This window comes from Lygodium microphyllum, chromosome 23 (assembly GCF_053477565.2).
Source record: "Lygodium microphyllum isolate KBCC chromosome 23, Lygodium_microphyllum_v1.1.10, whole genome shotgun sequence".
Lineage (NCBI taxonomy): Eukaryota > Viridiplantae > Streptophyta > Polypodiopsida > Schizaeales > Lygodiaceae > Lygodium > Lygodium microphyllum.
Window position 1 is genome coordinate 10,530,569 of NC_141157.1, and position 13,371 is coordinate 10,543,939.

Genomic DNA, 13,371 nt, shown 5'->3' on the forward strand with positions numbered 1-13,371 from the left:
TTTTCTAGATGTCTTCAGACGTTTGAAAAACAGATGTCTGAAAACCCCGTTTCAGACATGGCATTTAAGAAAATAAAATAAAAATCCGACGACTTAAAGAAAAAAACAAGCAATTGCTGGTTGCCTTTACCGGATGACTATTCCCTGAGTCCACTCAACCTGGAAAACACTTTCTTGACTGGAAACGACTGGAATCAGCTTGCAGGGATTGCATTTGGCACGAACTGTGGGGAATGCAGCTCCCTACTGCTGCCCCAAACTTTCTGATCACACAAGGTAAGATCTCTCTTTCTCTGTCTCTCTCTCTCAGCCTTTGAAGTTTGAGTAGTGCAGTCTGCAGTGTATTCAGCATGGGCCTTGAGGCCTGCATTCTCACTATTCACATTGGCCTATCTCTTTGTTTGTAAACTCTCTCTCTCTCTCTCTCTCTCTCTCTCAGCCCTCAAAGACTGCAGATTGCAATATGCACTGTGGAGTGTGTAGCCTGCATTGTTAAAGCTCAAGCTGAAGCCTACAACTAACAATGTCATGTCTACGTAAAATTTGTGTTAGGTTTTAACTTTTGAAGATGGGAGGAATGCAAAAAACTAACAATGTCATGTCAAAACAGTTGGAAAAGGGCAGAATACATGTAAATGCAAAGTGGACATACTTGGGATGGTGGCCTGCTATGCAAAAGGGCAAATATTTTGGGATTGACAGGTCTTGGTGTGGAAAGTGTATTGCGGCACCACAAAGTGTAAAGGATGTATGCCACAGATTGCATGTGGGTGTTGGAGTGCAAGACTCCACTGCAAACATTGATGTAGCTGTGTCAGATTTGGGAGATGCTTCTCATGTCGGCCTTAGCAATGTAGATGTAAGTGCTACTGTTAGGCAGCTTGGGCAGTCGAGCTCTCAAAAGTGTGTGAGTAAAAAAAAGAAAGTGGCCAAATCACAGGGTGCTTTGGTAAAAGCATAGGATTTGCAAGTACGAAAGGAGGCAGATATTGTTGTTCGTCGCTTCTTTTATGCAGAGGATATCCCATTTTGGAATGCTAAGAGCCTGTATTTTCTTGGTATGCTAAAGGCAGTTGAATAGGTGGCTCAAAGCTATAGACCGCCTTCATACAATGGTCTACGCACAAAGGACCTTGTTTAGGAGGTTAAATGCATTGACCGTGAGTTGCTTGATAGTAGGGAGAAGTGGAAGAGATACGGATGTAGCATTTTTGTGATGGATGGTGAGATGTAAGGTGCAGACCTATTATAAATGTTATGGCTATATCCATTTATGGTTTAGCTTTTTAAAAAATTGTTGATACGAGTGGAGAACACAAGTCTAGGGAGTTTATCTTTGGCATCTTGAAAGATGTGATCCTTGATATTGGGCCAAATTATGTAGTGCATGTATGTATGGATAATGCAGCTAATTATGTGAGGGTTGGGGATTTGATTGAGTAGGACTGACCTAACATCTTTTTTACTAGATGTACATGCCATTGCTTGGATCTTCTTTTAGAAGATGTTAGAAAGCTTGCTTGGATTGTCCTTGTGCTTGCTAAAGCAAATAAAGTTGTGACATTTGTTACACTAAAGCATACAATATTGGTAATGTATTGCCAATTCAGCTAGAAAGAATTATTAAAGCCATTGAATGCACATTTTGCTTACATGCTTATCATGTTAGTGAACTTATTGGGCTTGGGTCGTATGGTTGTTTGTGATGCTTGGGCAAGAAAGTAAGCTTCACATATAGTGAAGGAAATGGAAGTAGCTAAGATTGTTTTGGGAGCAAGTTTTTGGAATGATGCTAAAATGTTTTAAAGATTTGTGCGTCCATTCTTAAAATCCTTCATCTTGCTGATAGAGAAGGAGCCACTATGGGGCTTTTATATGAGATGACTAATCGAATGATAGAGAATGGATTTCTTGGAAGGAGTGGCTGATTCTAGGGTGTAAGAGATCAAAGGGCTTTGTGTGGATAGATGGGATATGATGCATTCACCCTTACATGCTATATAGCCTTTGTTTTGTATCTTATTTGAAGAGTGAAGAGTCTTAATAGTGATAGGGAGGCGCATGAAGGATGGATGATAGTGATAGAAAGGTATATAAAGTATGATGTGGATATGCAAGGTGTATTATGTGATGAGCTTGACATGTACAAGTTGGAATCAGGTGCATTTTCTCGGCCACTTGCAAGAGATGAGAAAAGAATGCATTAGGGTGTAAAATGGTGGGAGACATTTGGGCCATGTATTCCCAAATTGCAGCAAATGGCTGTAAGGATACTTTCACAAGTAACAAGGGTCTCGTGTCTCCCCTTGTGATAGAAATTGGATCACATTTTTACTTATTCAAACAAAGAGAAGAAATAAGTTGCTTCCAAAATGTACAGAGCAACTTGTATACATTCATACAAATCTTCCTCTTATCAACAAAATTAAGGAAAAAGACTATGAAAAGATGAAGGTTACACTGGACATGCTCAATAAGGAGAAGGATGATGATAGATTGCTTGTATTGCAGCAGATACGAGAGGAGGAAGAGGACATTGTAGTCTCATTGTCATAGAGGGGGGCAAGCACTAGTAATGTTTCTAGCTTGAGTTCTCTTGGTTGTCATCAAAGGGAGGAGGAGGATGATGATGGTGATGAGGAGGAGGAGGAGGAAGAGGAGGAAGGGAAGGAAGATTGTACTCTTGAGAATGATGAAGATGAGTAGATCAGTTGGCAGTAACTAGTTGCTGCTAGTTGGTCACTGATATCTAGCATCCATAGACTATAGTCTATAGTCTTGTTACAAACTAGTCATGACTTACTATAGTTTAAATGTTAGTTTTGGTTGTTTCTTTTGCGTTTTCAGTCTCGTATGTAGTTAGCATGCCTCTAGTATCTATGGTAGTTTTGTAGATTGTTGGCTTGATGTTAGTTTCTTCTATATTGACTTAGACAGACTTTAATATTTTAATTTGAGTTATATATTGTTTTGTGGAGTGTGGATGTATCTTTTATTTTGAAATTAGCACATGGTATCTATTATGATTTATCTCAATGTTTGTTTTGAAGATGCTTGTAAGTTTAATATTTTTCTCGTAAATTATTAAAAATATGTTAAAAAATTAGGGTCATGTATGATTTAGGTCCAGTGGTTTGAATCATACTTGTTTCATACTTTTGTACCGTTTGTGTTTAACATTTAATTCACGTATGAAAAAACTATGGGAAAAACAAAATTTCGAGATTCTAAGGGGAATAAACATATTGGGTTATCCAAAGAAAAAATGCGTTCCCTTCTCTAGTTTCATGCTTGTCTTTGCAATTGCTTCCTTGCTCAAGCCTCACTACCTCTTGCAAATCCCTAATTCCCTCCCCTGTTGTCGGAGGGGTTTTAGTCGAAAGTGTTGAGAGTTGTCTCCTGCCACATCAGCACTGCCACCACGTGGCAGTTTTCCCATGTGGCTGCAATCGCGGACTATTTGACTGCAGTCGACTGCATTAAATGCAGCCGACCTGGCTATTTCAGGCATTCTTTTCAGCCTTTTTAAGGCTGAGTTTCCAGCAAACTTAAATACTTGTATCTGACAGATTTCAGCCTGCTGGTGACAGAGACAGTACTCAGGGCTAACGGAGATTGAGGCCCTCAAGGCGGAGACATACACAGCTATTCCCTTTGCACCTGTGTATAATTTTGCATCCTTATACAACATTCTTCACTACAGATTTTTTGTGTTTCACTGTCTCTTTCTTTCTCTCTCTTTCTCTTCTCTCTGTTCACTTTGTGTTACGGTCATTTGCTTCCGCATTGCTTCACTCTGACATGGTATCAGAGCATTGAAAGACTCACCTACGGTGGACCTATTTGAAGAGGAGTTTTCAATGCGATACAAGGTTGCGTTTCCAGGTGGGTTGTGCATCAGAACAAGGTTGAGGCAAGCATGGGCGTGCGAAAAAAGAGAAGATTTTCTGAAGTTGTTGCTGTTTTTTTGCTGTTAGAGAAGGAAGGAGGCTGTGTTTTTGGCCTTCAAATGCAGATTTTACCTTTTCATCGCCTTTGGTGGACTGAAGAAGGTTCGGGACACAGAGACAAGAGCCAGTTAGATGGGGTTTCTTTTGCATTTGTGCAAGCATTGTAGGTGAAGATGTCTACAGAGACTAACGTGGAGTTTCGGGCGACAGAAGGTGCCTGTCTTACTGGCTCTTCCATTAGATCAAAAGCTTGATGGCGATGATTACCGCATATGGCGTGTGATGATGTTGGCCATATTAGAGTCTTATGATTTGGCGGAGCTTATAATGGAGGAGATCAATTGGCCCTCGATGAGAGATGAGTCCAAACTCTCTTGAAGTGCTCGTGCGGAGTTGACCAAGGCCTAGTCTCATTGGGATAAGCTGAATGCTGGGATCCGTTCTTTTCTTTTTTTTGTCTTGTATAATAGCCATGATAGCCCATATAGAGCACTTGACGGTGGCTCGGGAGATATGACTAGAGCTTGACCAGGTGTACAACCGGATGATCCTTATGAAGGGGGTTTCTTTGGAGGTGTACATGCAGACCTTGTCCGTTAATAAGCCTTCTTTGCTTTGGGAACGGATCAACAAGCTTTGGTAGCTTCAGATGTAGGTTCAAAATGCGGGGAAGCCCATTTCCTTCGAAGACATAGCGATCACTTTATTGTCCCAGTTGCCGCCACGATTCGATACTTTTTATTCCGCTCTTATTGCTTCAGGGCGGGAGTGGACTCTTGTTGGGAAGAGTTAGTTCCTATGGTCTTGGACCAAGAGGAATAATTGAAGGGACAGAATGCTTCCAAATCGGAGGCATTGATTGGTCAAGTCTCTCAGAAGAAGGGGAAGGACCAAAAGAAGAAGGAGGAGGATAACAAGTCCAATAAGGACAAAGAGAAAGAATCGACATGCCATATTTGTGGTAAGACCGGCCATTGGAAGAAGGATTGCCCTAACAAGGACAAGAAGGACACCAAGAAGAAGGACACGAAGGATTCTTGAGCGGGGGTGCACCTCATCAGTTGCTTTTCTACACTTAGCAGTCATTGAGGACTCTACACCGAAGACTTCTGATGCTGCGATGATAGCTCCCCAGGCTTGAGATTGGATCGTGGACAATGGTGCCTCACGGCACACAACTCCTTCGATAGTTGGTGTTGCCCATTTGCGACCCTTGCGTGGGCATATTCTCATCGAAGACAACTCTTTTGTGTCTTGCTGCACGGGGTGAGATGCAGTTGATCCTAGATGGACGCGGTGGTACCCACACTTCCGAGGTATTGCATGTGCTAGGTTTAGGGTATCATTTGCTTTTGGTACATAAGATTTGTTCTCTTGGTCTCTTGGTGGAGTTTGACAATCATGCTGTTCGAGTTCTTGATCATGGATCAAGGAAGGTTCTCTCTTCAAGGTATTTGGAGAATGGCATCTACAAATTGAAGTCTTCTTCCGCTCTTACCTCTCTTCTTTTTACATCTCAAACACAGTTTGAGCTATGGCATGCTTGGTTTGGCCACCTGAACTATGAGTATCTTCGGAAGGTGTCGCGAGGATCACTTGTTCGAAGTTCGCTGGACAGAGTGGTAAGCCAGCATCTTGCATTCGTAGGAAGCAACATAGGGATGCGATTCCCAACAAAGCTTTGAGGCGGTCTACTTCACCTATGGAGCTTGTATCTATGGATCTTTGTGGCTCGATGAGGAATGAGTCCTTCAAGGAGCTTGTACTTCATGTTGATATAGATGACTACAATAGGATGACATGGGCCTACTTCTTGACACTGAAGTCGGAGGCTTTCTCCCACTTCAAGGATTAATTTCTCTTCGAGGAGAACGGATTGGGCTAGAGATTGAAGACCTTGCGATCACGCAAGGGTGGTGAATTTGTTTCTAATGAGTTTGCTCATTTTTGTGCAGATAGAGGTATTCACTAGGAGTTTGCTAATACCAACACTCCTCAAGAGAATGGCATTTTGGAGCGGAAGAAGTGAAGTGTGATCGAGATTGTAGGTGCTCATACCCAGAAGGTCGAAGAGACGAAGGCAGCCCTACACCAGAAGTTTGAGATGACGGATTTAGGACTCATTTCTTTTTGGGCGCCATGAGATTTATCAGCCTCAGAGGGGGATTTTTATCTCTTAGCAAAGATATGCACATGAGCTTTTGGTGACTTTTGAGATGGAGGATTTGTAAAGAAATACTTTGATACAGAAGCACAAATAACAATTGTACGACAAAGCACAGACTGATAAAAGAACACAATTAGGGTTAGGGTAACTCAGAGACAATGAACACAGAAAATAACTGAAGTGATATAACTTTTGAATATACAATGCTCATGCAGCAAACACACTATGCAATGAATGAATACTGAACCTCGAACTCCTTTATCTCAAGGATTAGGGCAAGGGTAATGAGCTAGAGAGTGTTGTACTCTGAATGGATCTCAAATCGCAGCAAGGCAGCCTCCGGATGTCGAACACCAGCAAATGCAGCAGTGAGAAGCTAGATCTGCTGTAGATAGTCGTGAGGAGAGAGAAAGACCAAAAACGCAGGTTGCAGGAGAGAGAAAGACTAAAAACGTAGGTAGGACAGCTTGCAGGAGAGAGAAAATTGCCAAAAGTAGGCTGGATAGCCTGCAAAAGTTGGGTGATAGTTGGAGGAGAGAGAAAATTGCTAAATGCAGGCTGCAGATGATGTGGCAGGCAATACGACAACAAGTTTGTTTAGGAACATCATTCCCCCCTGACTGGGATCGGCTTCAAACTGCGAGAAGAGGGCTGGAAATCAGGCCCCAACTGATGTAGACAGCAATGGACAGCTTCAGTTGAGATGTCCTCCGGGAACGGAGTGTGGGCAACAAGTTGAAACAGCTGAAATCTGCAAAAACGAGATTGAGGGCTGAATGGAGGGCACCATACATATTTGTAGAAAGTTTGGGCCCTCCCAAGTGGGTTTGTTCTTATGGGACACAGAAACTCTCTAGGATTGCATTTCTTTTAAATAAACAAGTTTTTTTCATTAATTAAGCAAGTTTTGGGACTGTTTATTTTTAGCTCAACACCTCCTCTCAGACCCGACAACGGTGACACGAGAGAGATCTTATACCTCAAGGCGTCCCACCCCAAAGCAGCCAAAGCATCGGACAAAGGGTGTACGTCGGCTGCCCAATGGCCTACTAAGATTACAGAGACTATGGTTATCTTACCAAGGTAGCCTAAGTGATCACCCCAGAGAGGACAAGGCATTGGACAAAGGGTCCACATCGGCTGCCCAATGGCCTACCAAGCTCTACAAAGGCGGATGGAATCAGCTATGGACTGCTCTTTTTTTGTTTTTGTTTTTTTTTTTGATAGATTTAGCATTAAGTGGGAGTTCAAATCAATTTTCGTTCTATTGAGTATCCATGCCCTAAACGGGAGAATGATAAAGGATGGTCAGATGCAAGACCTTCACAAAACAAGCATACTGTTCGTACCATTACTGGGTTCAGTGAAGAGGAATAAGGCTAAGGTGTGGATATAGCAAATAGGTAAAGCAAGCAAGACAAGCAAAGCAAGTAAGCAAGCTAAGGAAAAACTGCCTTGGAGACTGCCATGGGAAATGCCACGAATATGGCGGATCCAGAGTTGACCACTCCAAAAGACCGAAGAGGGATAAATACACAAATGTGCATGTTTACATGAACAGAATGCCAATGTATCGGGTAATGCAAAGAGCAATGCAAGATGTCATGCTCACGCAAGATGCAATGTAACGGTGCCACTTGGACAGTGCCCTCGCAGGGGAATTGTTCACTTGCCCAAGCGTCCTTTTACAATCATATTATCGTGATAGTGTGGATGAAGTTATAAATGTCCATAATACAATACAGAAAAATAAATGAATGAATGTCCAAAAAACTGTAAGCATTATCATTGTCATTGGTAAGAGTAGAAGCCGCCCCCTCCCAAACTAGAAGGGAAAGAAAGAGGGAAGCACCCTCTCCCTATCAAGTTGAAGAAGTAGAGGAGGATGTATCCAAACCGATCTTGGGTAACAGGTATTGAAGAACCGGCCGGTTGACCGCTTTGGTTAAAATATCTGTCAAATTACCAGATGTAAGCACAAACTCTAGACGGATAGTGCATAGCTCAACCTGCCCTCTGGAAAAATGGAAGTGGACTCCCACATTCCACGTTCGGGGTGTAATGATCGGATTGCCCATAAGGGCAATGACACTCTGGTTGTCGCAGTAGACAACGGTAGGAGAGTCGCATGGGAAATGAAGCGTTGCAAGTAAACTCCTCAGGTAGATGGCCTTGGTGGTGCCATCAAAGAGAGCCCAATACTCAGTCTCGGCCGTGGAAGCCGCCCACGTCTCCTGCTTACGGCTTGACCAAGAAATGGGAGTCGTGCCCAAGGTAAAGAGGTAGCCGCTATGAGAACGCTGGCTGTCGAGATCTCCTACCCAATCAGATCAGTGTACCCCTAAAAACATAAATCAGAACCATATGTCAAGCCATAAGAATAAGTATACCGTAAATAACGCAACACATGGAGACATACAATCCAATGTGACATCTTAGGTGCTGTAAAATACTGATTGAGTATGCTAACTGAGTAAGATAAATTTGGCCTAGTGTGAATTAACCAAAGAAGTTTTCCTACAACAAAGCGATAGGTATGTGCATCGAAGGGCTGTCTTAGGATATCCTTTGACAAGTGGACAGTAGGATCAAGAGGTGTGGCCACTGGCCGTGTCTGATCCGAAGTGTGTTGTTCCACTAGCTGAAGTGCATACTTTTGCTGTGATACAAAAATACATCCCCCAGAACAAACTATCTTTATCCCCAAAAAATAAGACAACAAACCAAGGTGTGTCATCTCAAAAGTAGGGCTGTCTTAGGGTATCCTTTGACAAGTAGACAGTAGGATCAAGAGGCGTGGCTACTGGCCGTGTCTGATCCGAAGTGCGTTGTTCCACTAGCTGAAGTGCATACTTTTGCTGTGATACAAAAATACATCCCCCAGAACAAACTACCTTTATCCCCAAAAAATAAGACAACAAACCAAGGTGTGTCATCTCAAAAGTAGCACTAAGCTTTGCCTTGATATAGGGCAGCAGAATCTGAGCATGTGATGAGTAAGTCGTCAACATATAGTAGGATATAGCTGATCCCCTCCGCAGTAGATCGAATATATAAGTTCGGGTCATAAGGGGTAGAATGGTATCCATGAGTTCTTATCATCCATCCTATGGAACCAAGATTGTGGTGCTTGCTTCAACCCATAAAGAGCTTTCTACAAGCGGAGTACGTTATTCCTCAGGTTTCCTGAAGGAAAGCTCGGTGGTTGCTCCATATAGACTTCCTCCTCCAAATAACCATTCAGAAAGGCACTACTAATATCCATTTGATATATTGGCCAACTATGATGAGCGGCTAGCACGAGAAGCAACCGGAAAGATGTCAACCGCATAGTAGGAGCAAAGATCTCTTCATAATCAATGCCATGCTTCTGTCAAAACCCTTGAATAACAAGGCAAGCCTTGTATTTATCTAAAGTTCCATCAACTTTTAGCTTGGTCCTGAAAATCCACTTGTCCCGATGACTTTCTTGTGGTTTGGACGATCCAACAATGTCCAAGTCTCATTTATGTCAATACTCTTTAGCTCCTTCTCCATGGCCTCTTGCCATTGAGGGTGCTGAAGAGCGTCTTGCCATGCATTTGGCTCAGAATGCGCCATGTAATCGGCTGTAAATAACGACGCAAATGAAGCCTGAGGAGCAAACCGGATAGATCTTTTAGGTCCCTCTAGAGTGGAAGCCGGTAGTAGGATCCCCAAATCTTGCATGGTTTGCTGGTACCAGCGAGGTAACGGGTCTCACGGAGGGGGCTTGGGAGATGAAGAATTTATAGGAATGTCAGGAGCAAGAAGTAGACTATTCTCAGGAGTACGATCTCCGATGATCTGGAAGGAGGAATAGGATTAGAATCTTGTGCAAAGGATTGCATAATATCCCGCTTGTCAAAAACGGCATCCCTCCTAATGATTACCTTGTTTGTCCAAGGATCGAACAAGCGATAGGCTTTCGCTTCAGAGGAATATTCGATAAAAATAAGGAGTTCAGCTCGGAGAGTGAGCTTTCTTATCTTATCATGAGGGATATGTGTGTAGGCATGACACTCGAAAACTTTGAAGTGGTAAATGACAGGCTGAGATCCAAAAAATGCTTCATACGGGGTCTTTTGAAGAAGAGCCGTAGTTAGGCACCGGTTGAAGATATATCGAGGAAGTACATCCACATGTATCGAGAATGATCATCCACTATAAAAAAAAAAGTACATCGCGCTATTCAAGGCTGCAATGGATGTCGGCTCATAAAGATCAACATGAATCAATCTAAGAGGCTTCTCAGTACGATGTGTAGACTGTTGAGGAAATGGGTTATGGTGTTGCTTTTTGAGTTGACAAGCTTTACAAAAATCACGAGCTTGTTTTAGGCGAGGAAGGCCCTCAACCAGCTCATGGCGGGATAACTCATAAAGAGAGTCATAGCCAATATGCCCTAAGCGAAAGTGCCAAAGATGCTCATTGTTCGTAAACTCCCGAGATGTGGCTAATGCGTGAAAGCTGTGGAACATGGAGCCCTCGGCTATCGGCTGGGTCAAAAAGTGTCATGTGACAAAGGCCATTAGGTTGTGTCTCACCGTGAGTAATCACTAAGCTAGTCTGAGACTTAAAGATCTTGATTGTGGTTGTGGTAAAGAAAACTACGTGCCCCAACTGGCAAAGCTGTTGAAGAAGTAACAAGTTCACCCCAAGCTAGGAGACATGGTATACATTGTCTAGTGAAGCTAGATCCGGACCCTTGTCAGTGGCAAAACTGATGCTACCTTGAGCCTGAATCTTGACGGAGAAGTTGCTTCCTATGCAAACCCGCTCGGTTATAGGGGCTCGGGAACGAAAAATGTCCGCTATAGGAGTCATATGATGTGTAGCTTCACTGTCCACAATCCAATCAAGAGCTGAAGTGCTCAGCTATGACGAGTGGGGCTTTGCGGTAACCTCGTCGGGAGACAACTCACAGATGTGGATGAGACTTGCATTTGATGTCTCTATGAAGACGATGTGGGCCTTTGCAAACCAATCAAACAAGCCCTCTGGAGTTGAGAACGTTATTGATTGAGATGGTTGAGCAGTGGCAATATGAGTTTGACTTTTAAATTGCCCCTTGCCATCACCTTGCCTCCCCTGCTGGGGGTTGCCCGACTGAGGGGCGGGGGTGTGAGACTTGGATTTGGGTGTTGTGCCTCTAGCCTTTGAGCGACTCTCGTCGTCAAAATGACCAGCCTTTTGACAATGTTGACAATGCATTTTCTTTTAAGGTACATTTTGCCACCCTTGTTTGAGTTGTAATTGGGAGTTTCCTTGGGATTCCTCAGATGGATTTTGTTTTTGATTTTAAGTGGAGGTTTGGTTTTGTTTGCCCTTCCCTTGTTGCCCCTTTTGAGAATGAGCAATGAGAGTCCCGTCTGAGGAAGAATTCATATGAAATTGATCGAATAACCGTGTGTAACACAACAACTGACACTCAAATTCATTGAAAGTAAGCATGGTAGGAAACTCTACCTTCCAAAAATTGAAGTATTTCTTGGGAAATTTGTTTAGAAACAACGTGGCTTGATCGTCAGAGGACTTGGGAGTGCACGTAGTGGAGAATTCGGCAAGAAGTTGTCGATACTCAGCCAACTTGACTTTCAAGTCGTCCTAGTTTGTAATTTTAAAGAGTTGGAGCTCATGGTCAAGATTTATTCGATGGATTCTATCCTGAGCCGCATAGCGGCCAGTCAAGTGTGCCCATTGCTCTGACACTGTGTCAAAATGTTGAAGTTGAGAGTGAAACTCAGGCAATAAGCCTTGCATCAGCTTGATAATAGCAGAGGCATTTCTAGCCTTCCATGAGCGGACAACCTCGTATGGAACAAGTGCGGGATCAGGTTGGGGTTCCAACCCGGGCACAAGATCCCATAGGTTCTGGAAGTCAAGGACATGTCTCATCAAGTTCGGCCAAGTGGTAAAGTTTGACCTGTTTAAATGAGTCTTATCATTGAAAGCGTGCTTGGTAGAAAGATGAGTTGGAACCATTAGGTGTCGGAAAAGTGGGATAAGATGGAGGTGGAGGGTAAGATGGTGGTGGTGGGTATGTCTGATAGGAAGAATGAGGGGGAAAAGGTGGGTAGGCAGAAATAGGCTAGGAGTGTCCAATGAGTGCCGATTGATGCGGAGGCACTGGAACATGAACGTTTCCATAAGGTGTCAATGGAGATGGAGGCATTGGGACTCAAAAGCCTTGTCCAAAGCTTGGTTGGGTCACAACAACATGACCAGGAGGTCCACTAGGTAATGCTATAGAGGTAAGCTGTGGTACCAATTGATTCACACTCGGAGAGACTGGGGGAGGGGGGGGGGATACGCAGGCTGCAATGATTCCAAAAGTGTATGAGAAGTAGGTGGAACACCACCTGACTGATAAAAGGATGAGGTTCTAAAGACAATGCCTATGTTTCCATAACCCCTCGGTGTGGTGTGATGTGCAACATGAGGTATTTTGATAGGGGAATGTAAATAGTGTGAAAGGAAGTGGAGAAGCAGCGGAAGAATGTGGTGGGATGGGTGGGTTTTGAATTTGTGGTGTGAAAGGTGCATATGCATTTTGTTCATTTTTACCATTTAATGATTGAAAATGAAACGATGATGATGATGATGATGATGATGATGCACCATGCAATATAGAAAAAGGAACACCAAATTGATTCTGATTTTGAGAAGTAAACTAAAAAGAAGGAAGGTTAGAAGAAGAGTTACCTAGCTTTTTCTTATAATCCCCACGACATGTGCTAACATATAAGAATTGGTCATCAAGAGAACCCTTTCCATAGTCAATGGATTGTACCCTATCTTCCTCATGATTTCTACCAATATATTGCAAAGTAGAAGAGGTAAAAGATGAAGGAACAAAAGACAAATCTAAAGTATCTTGCACCAGAGTGGACGGAAGAGGATGAAAGAATGGAACATACTCGGTATCTCTTTCTCCAACAGGGGGACCCATCCTTGAGGGAGGTCTTGACGGTCCTGCAATATCATTAGATTTATGTGCAACATCTGAAGAGAGAAATTCATGCATACCTTCATTGAGTAGCTTCTCTTGAAGGGCAATCCTTTGATCGAGCTCCTCAATCTTCTTTGCTTTAAAGTCCATGATCACATGATATTCTTCAGTGCAATGCTTGTATAGCCTTTCTACCATGTTGTCAGAAGTGTCTTCCACCATGTTGGAACTAACTGAAGTGATATAACCGCTAAATATACCATGCTCATGGAGCAAACACACTA

The 13,371-nt window shown here is 43.0% G+C and overlaps 1 protein-coding gene and 1 pseudogene across 6 annotated transcripts in view; both read left to right on the plus strand.

Moving 5' to 3' along the window:
* The window catches only part of LOC148015870 (Lojap-related protein), a 126,094-nt gene that overhangs the window by 10,174 nt on the left and 102,549 nt on the right, over positions 1–13,371 (plus strand). The window lies entirely within an intron of this gene.
* On the plus strand, positions 234–2,706 carry LOC148015871 (uncharacterized; annotated as a pseudogene).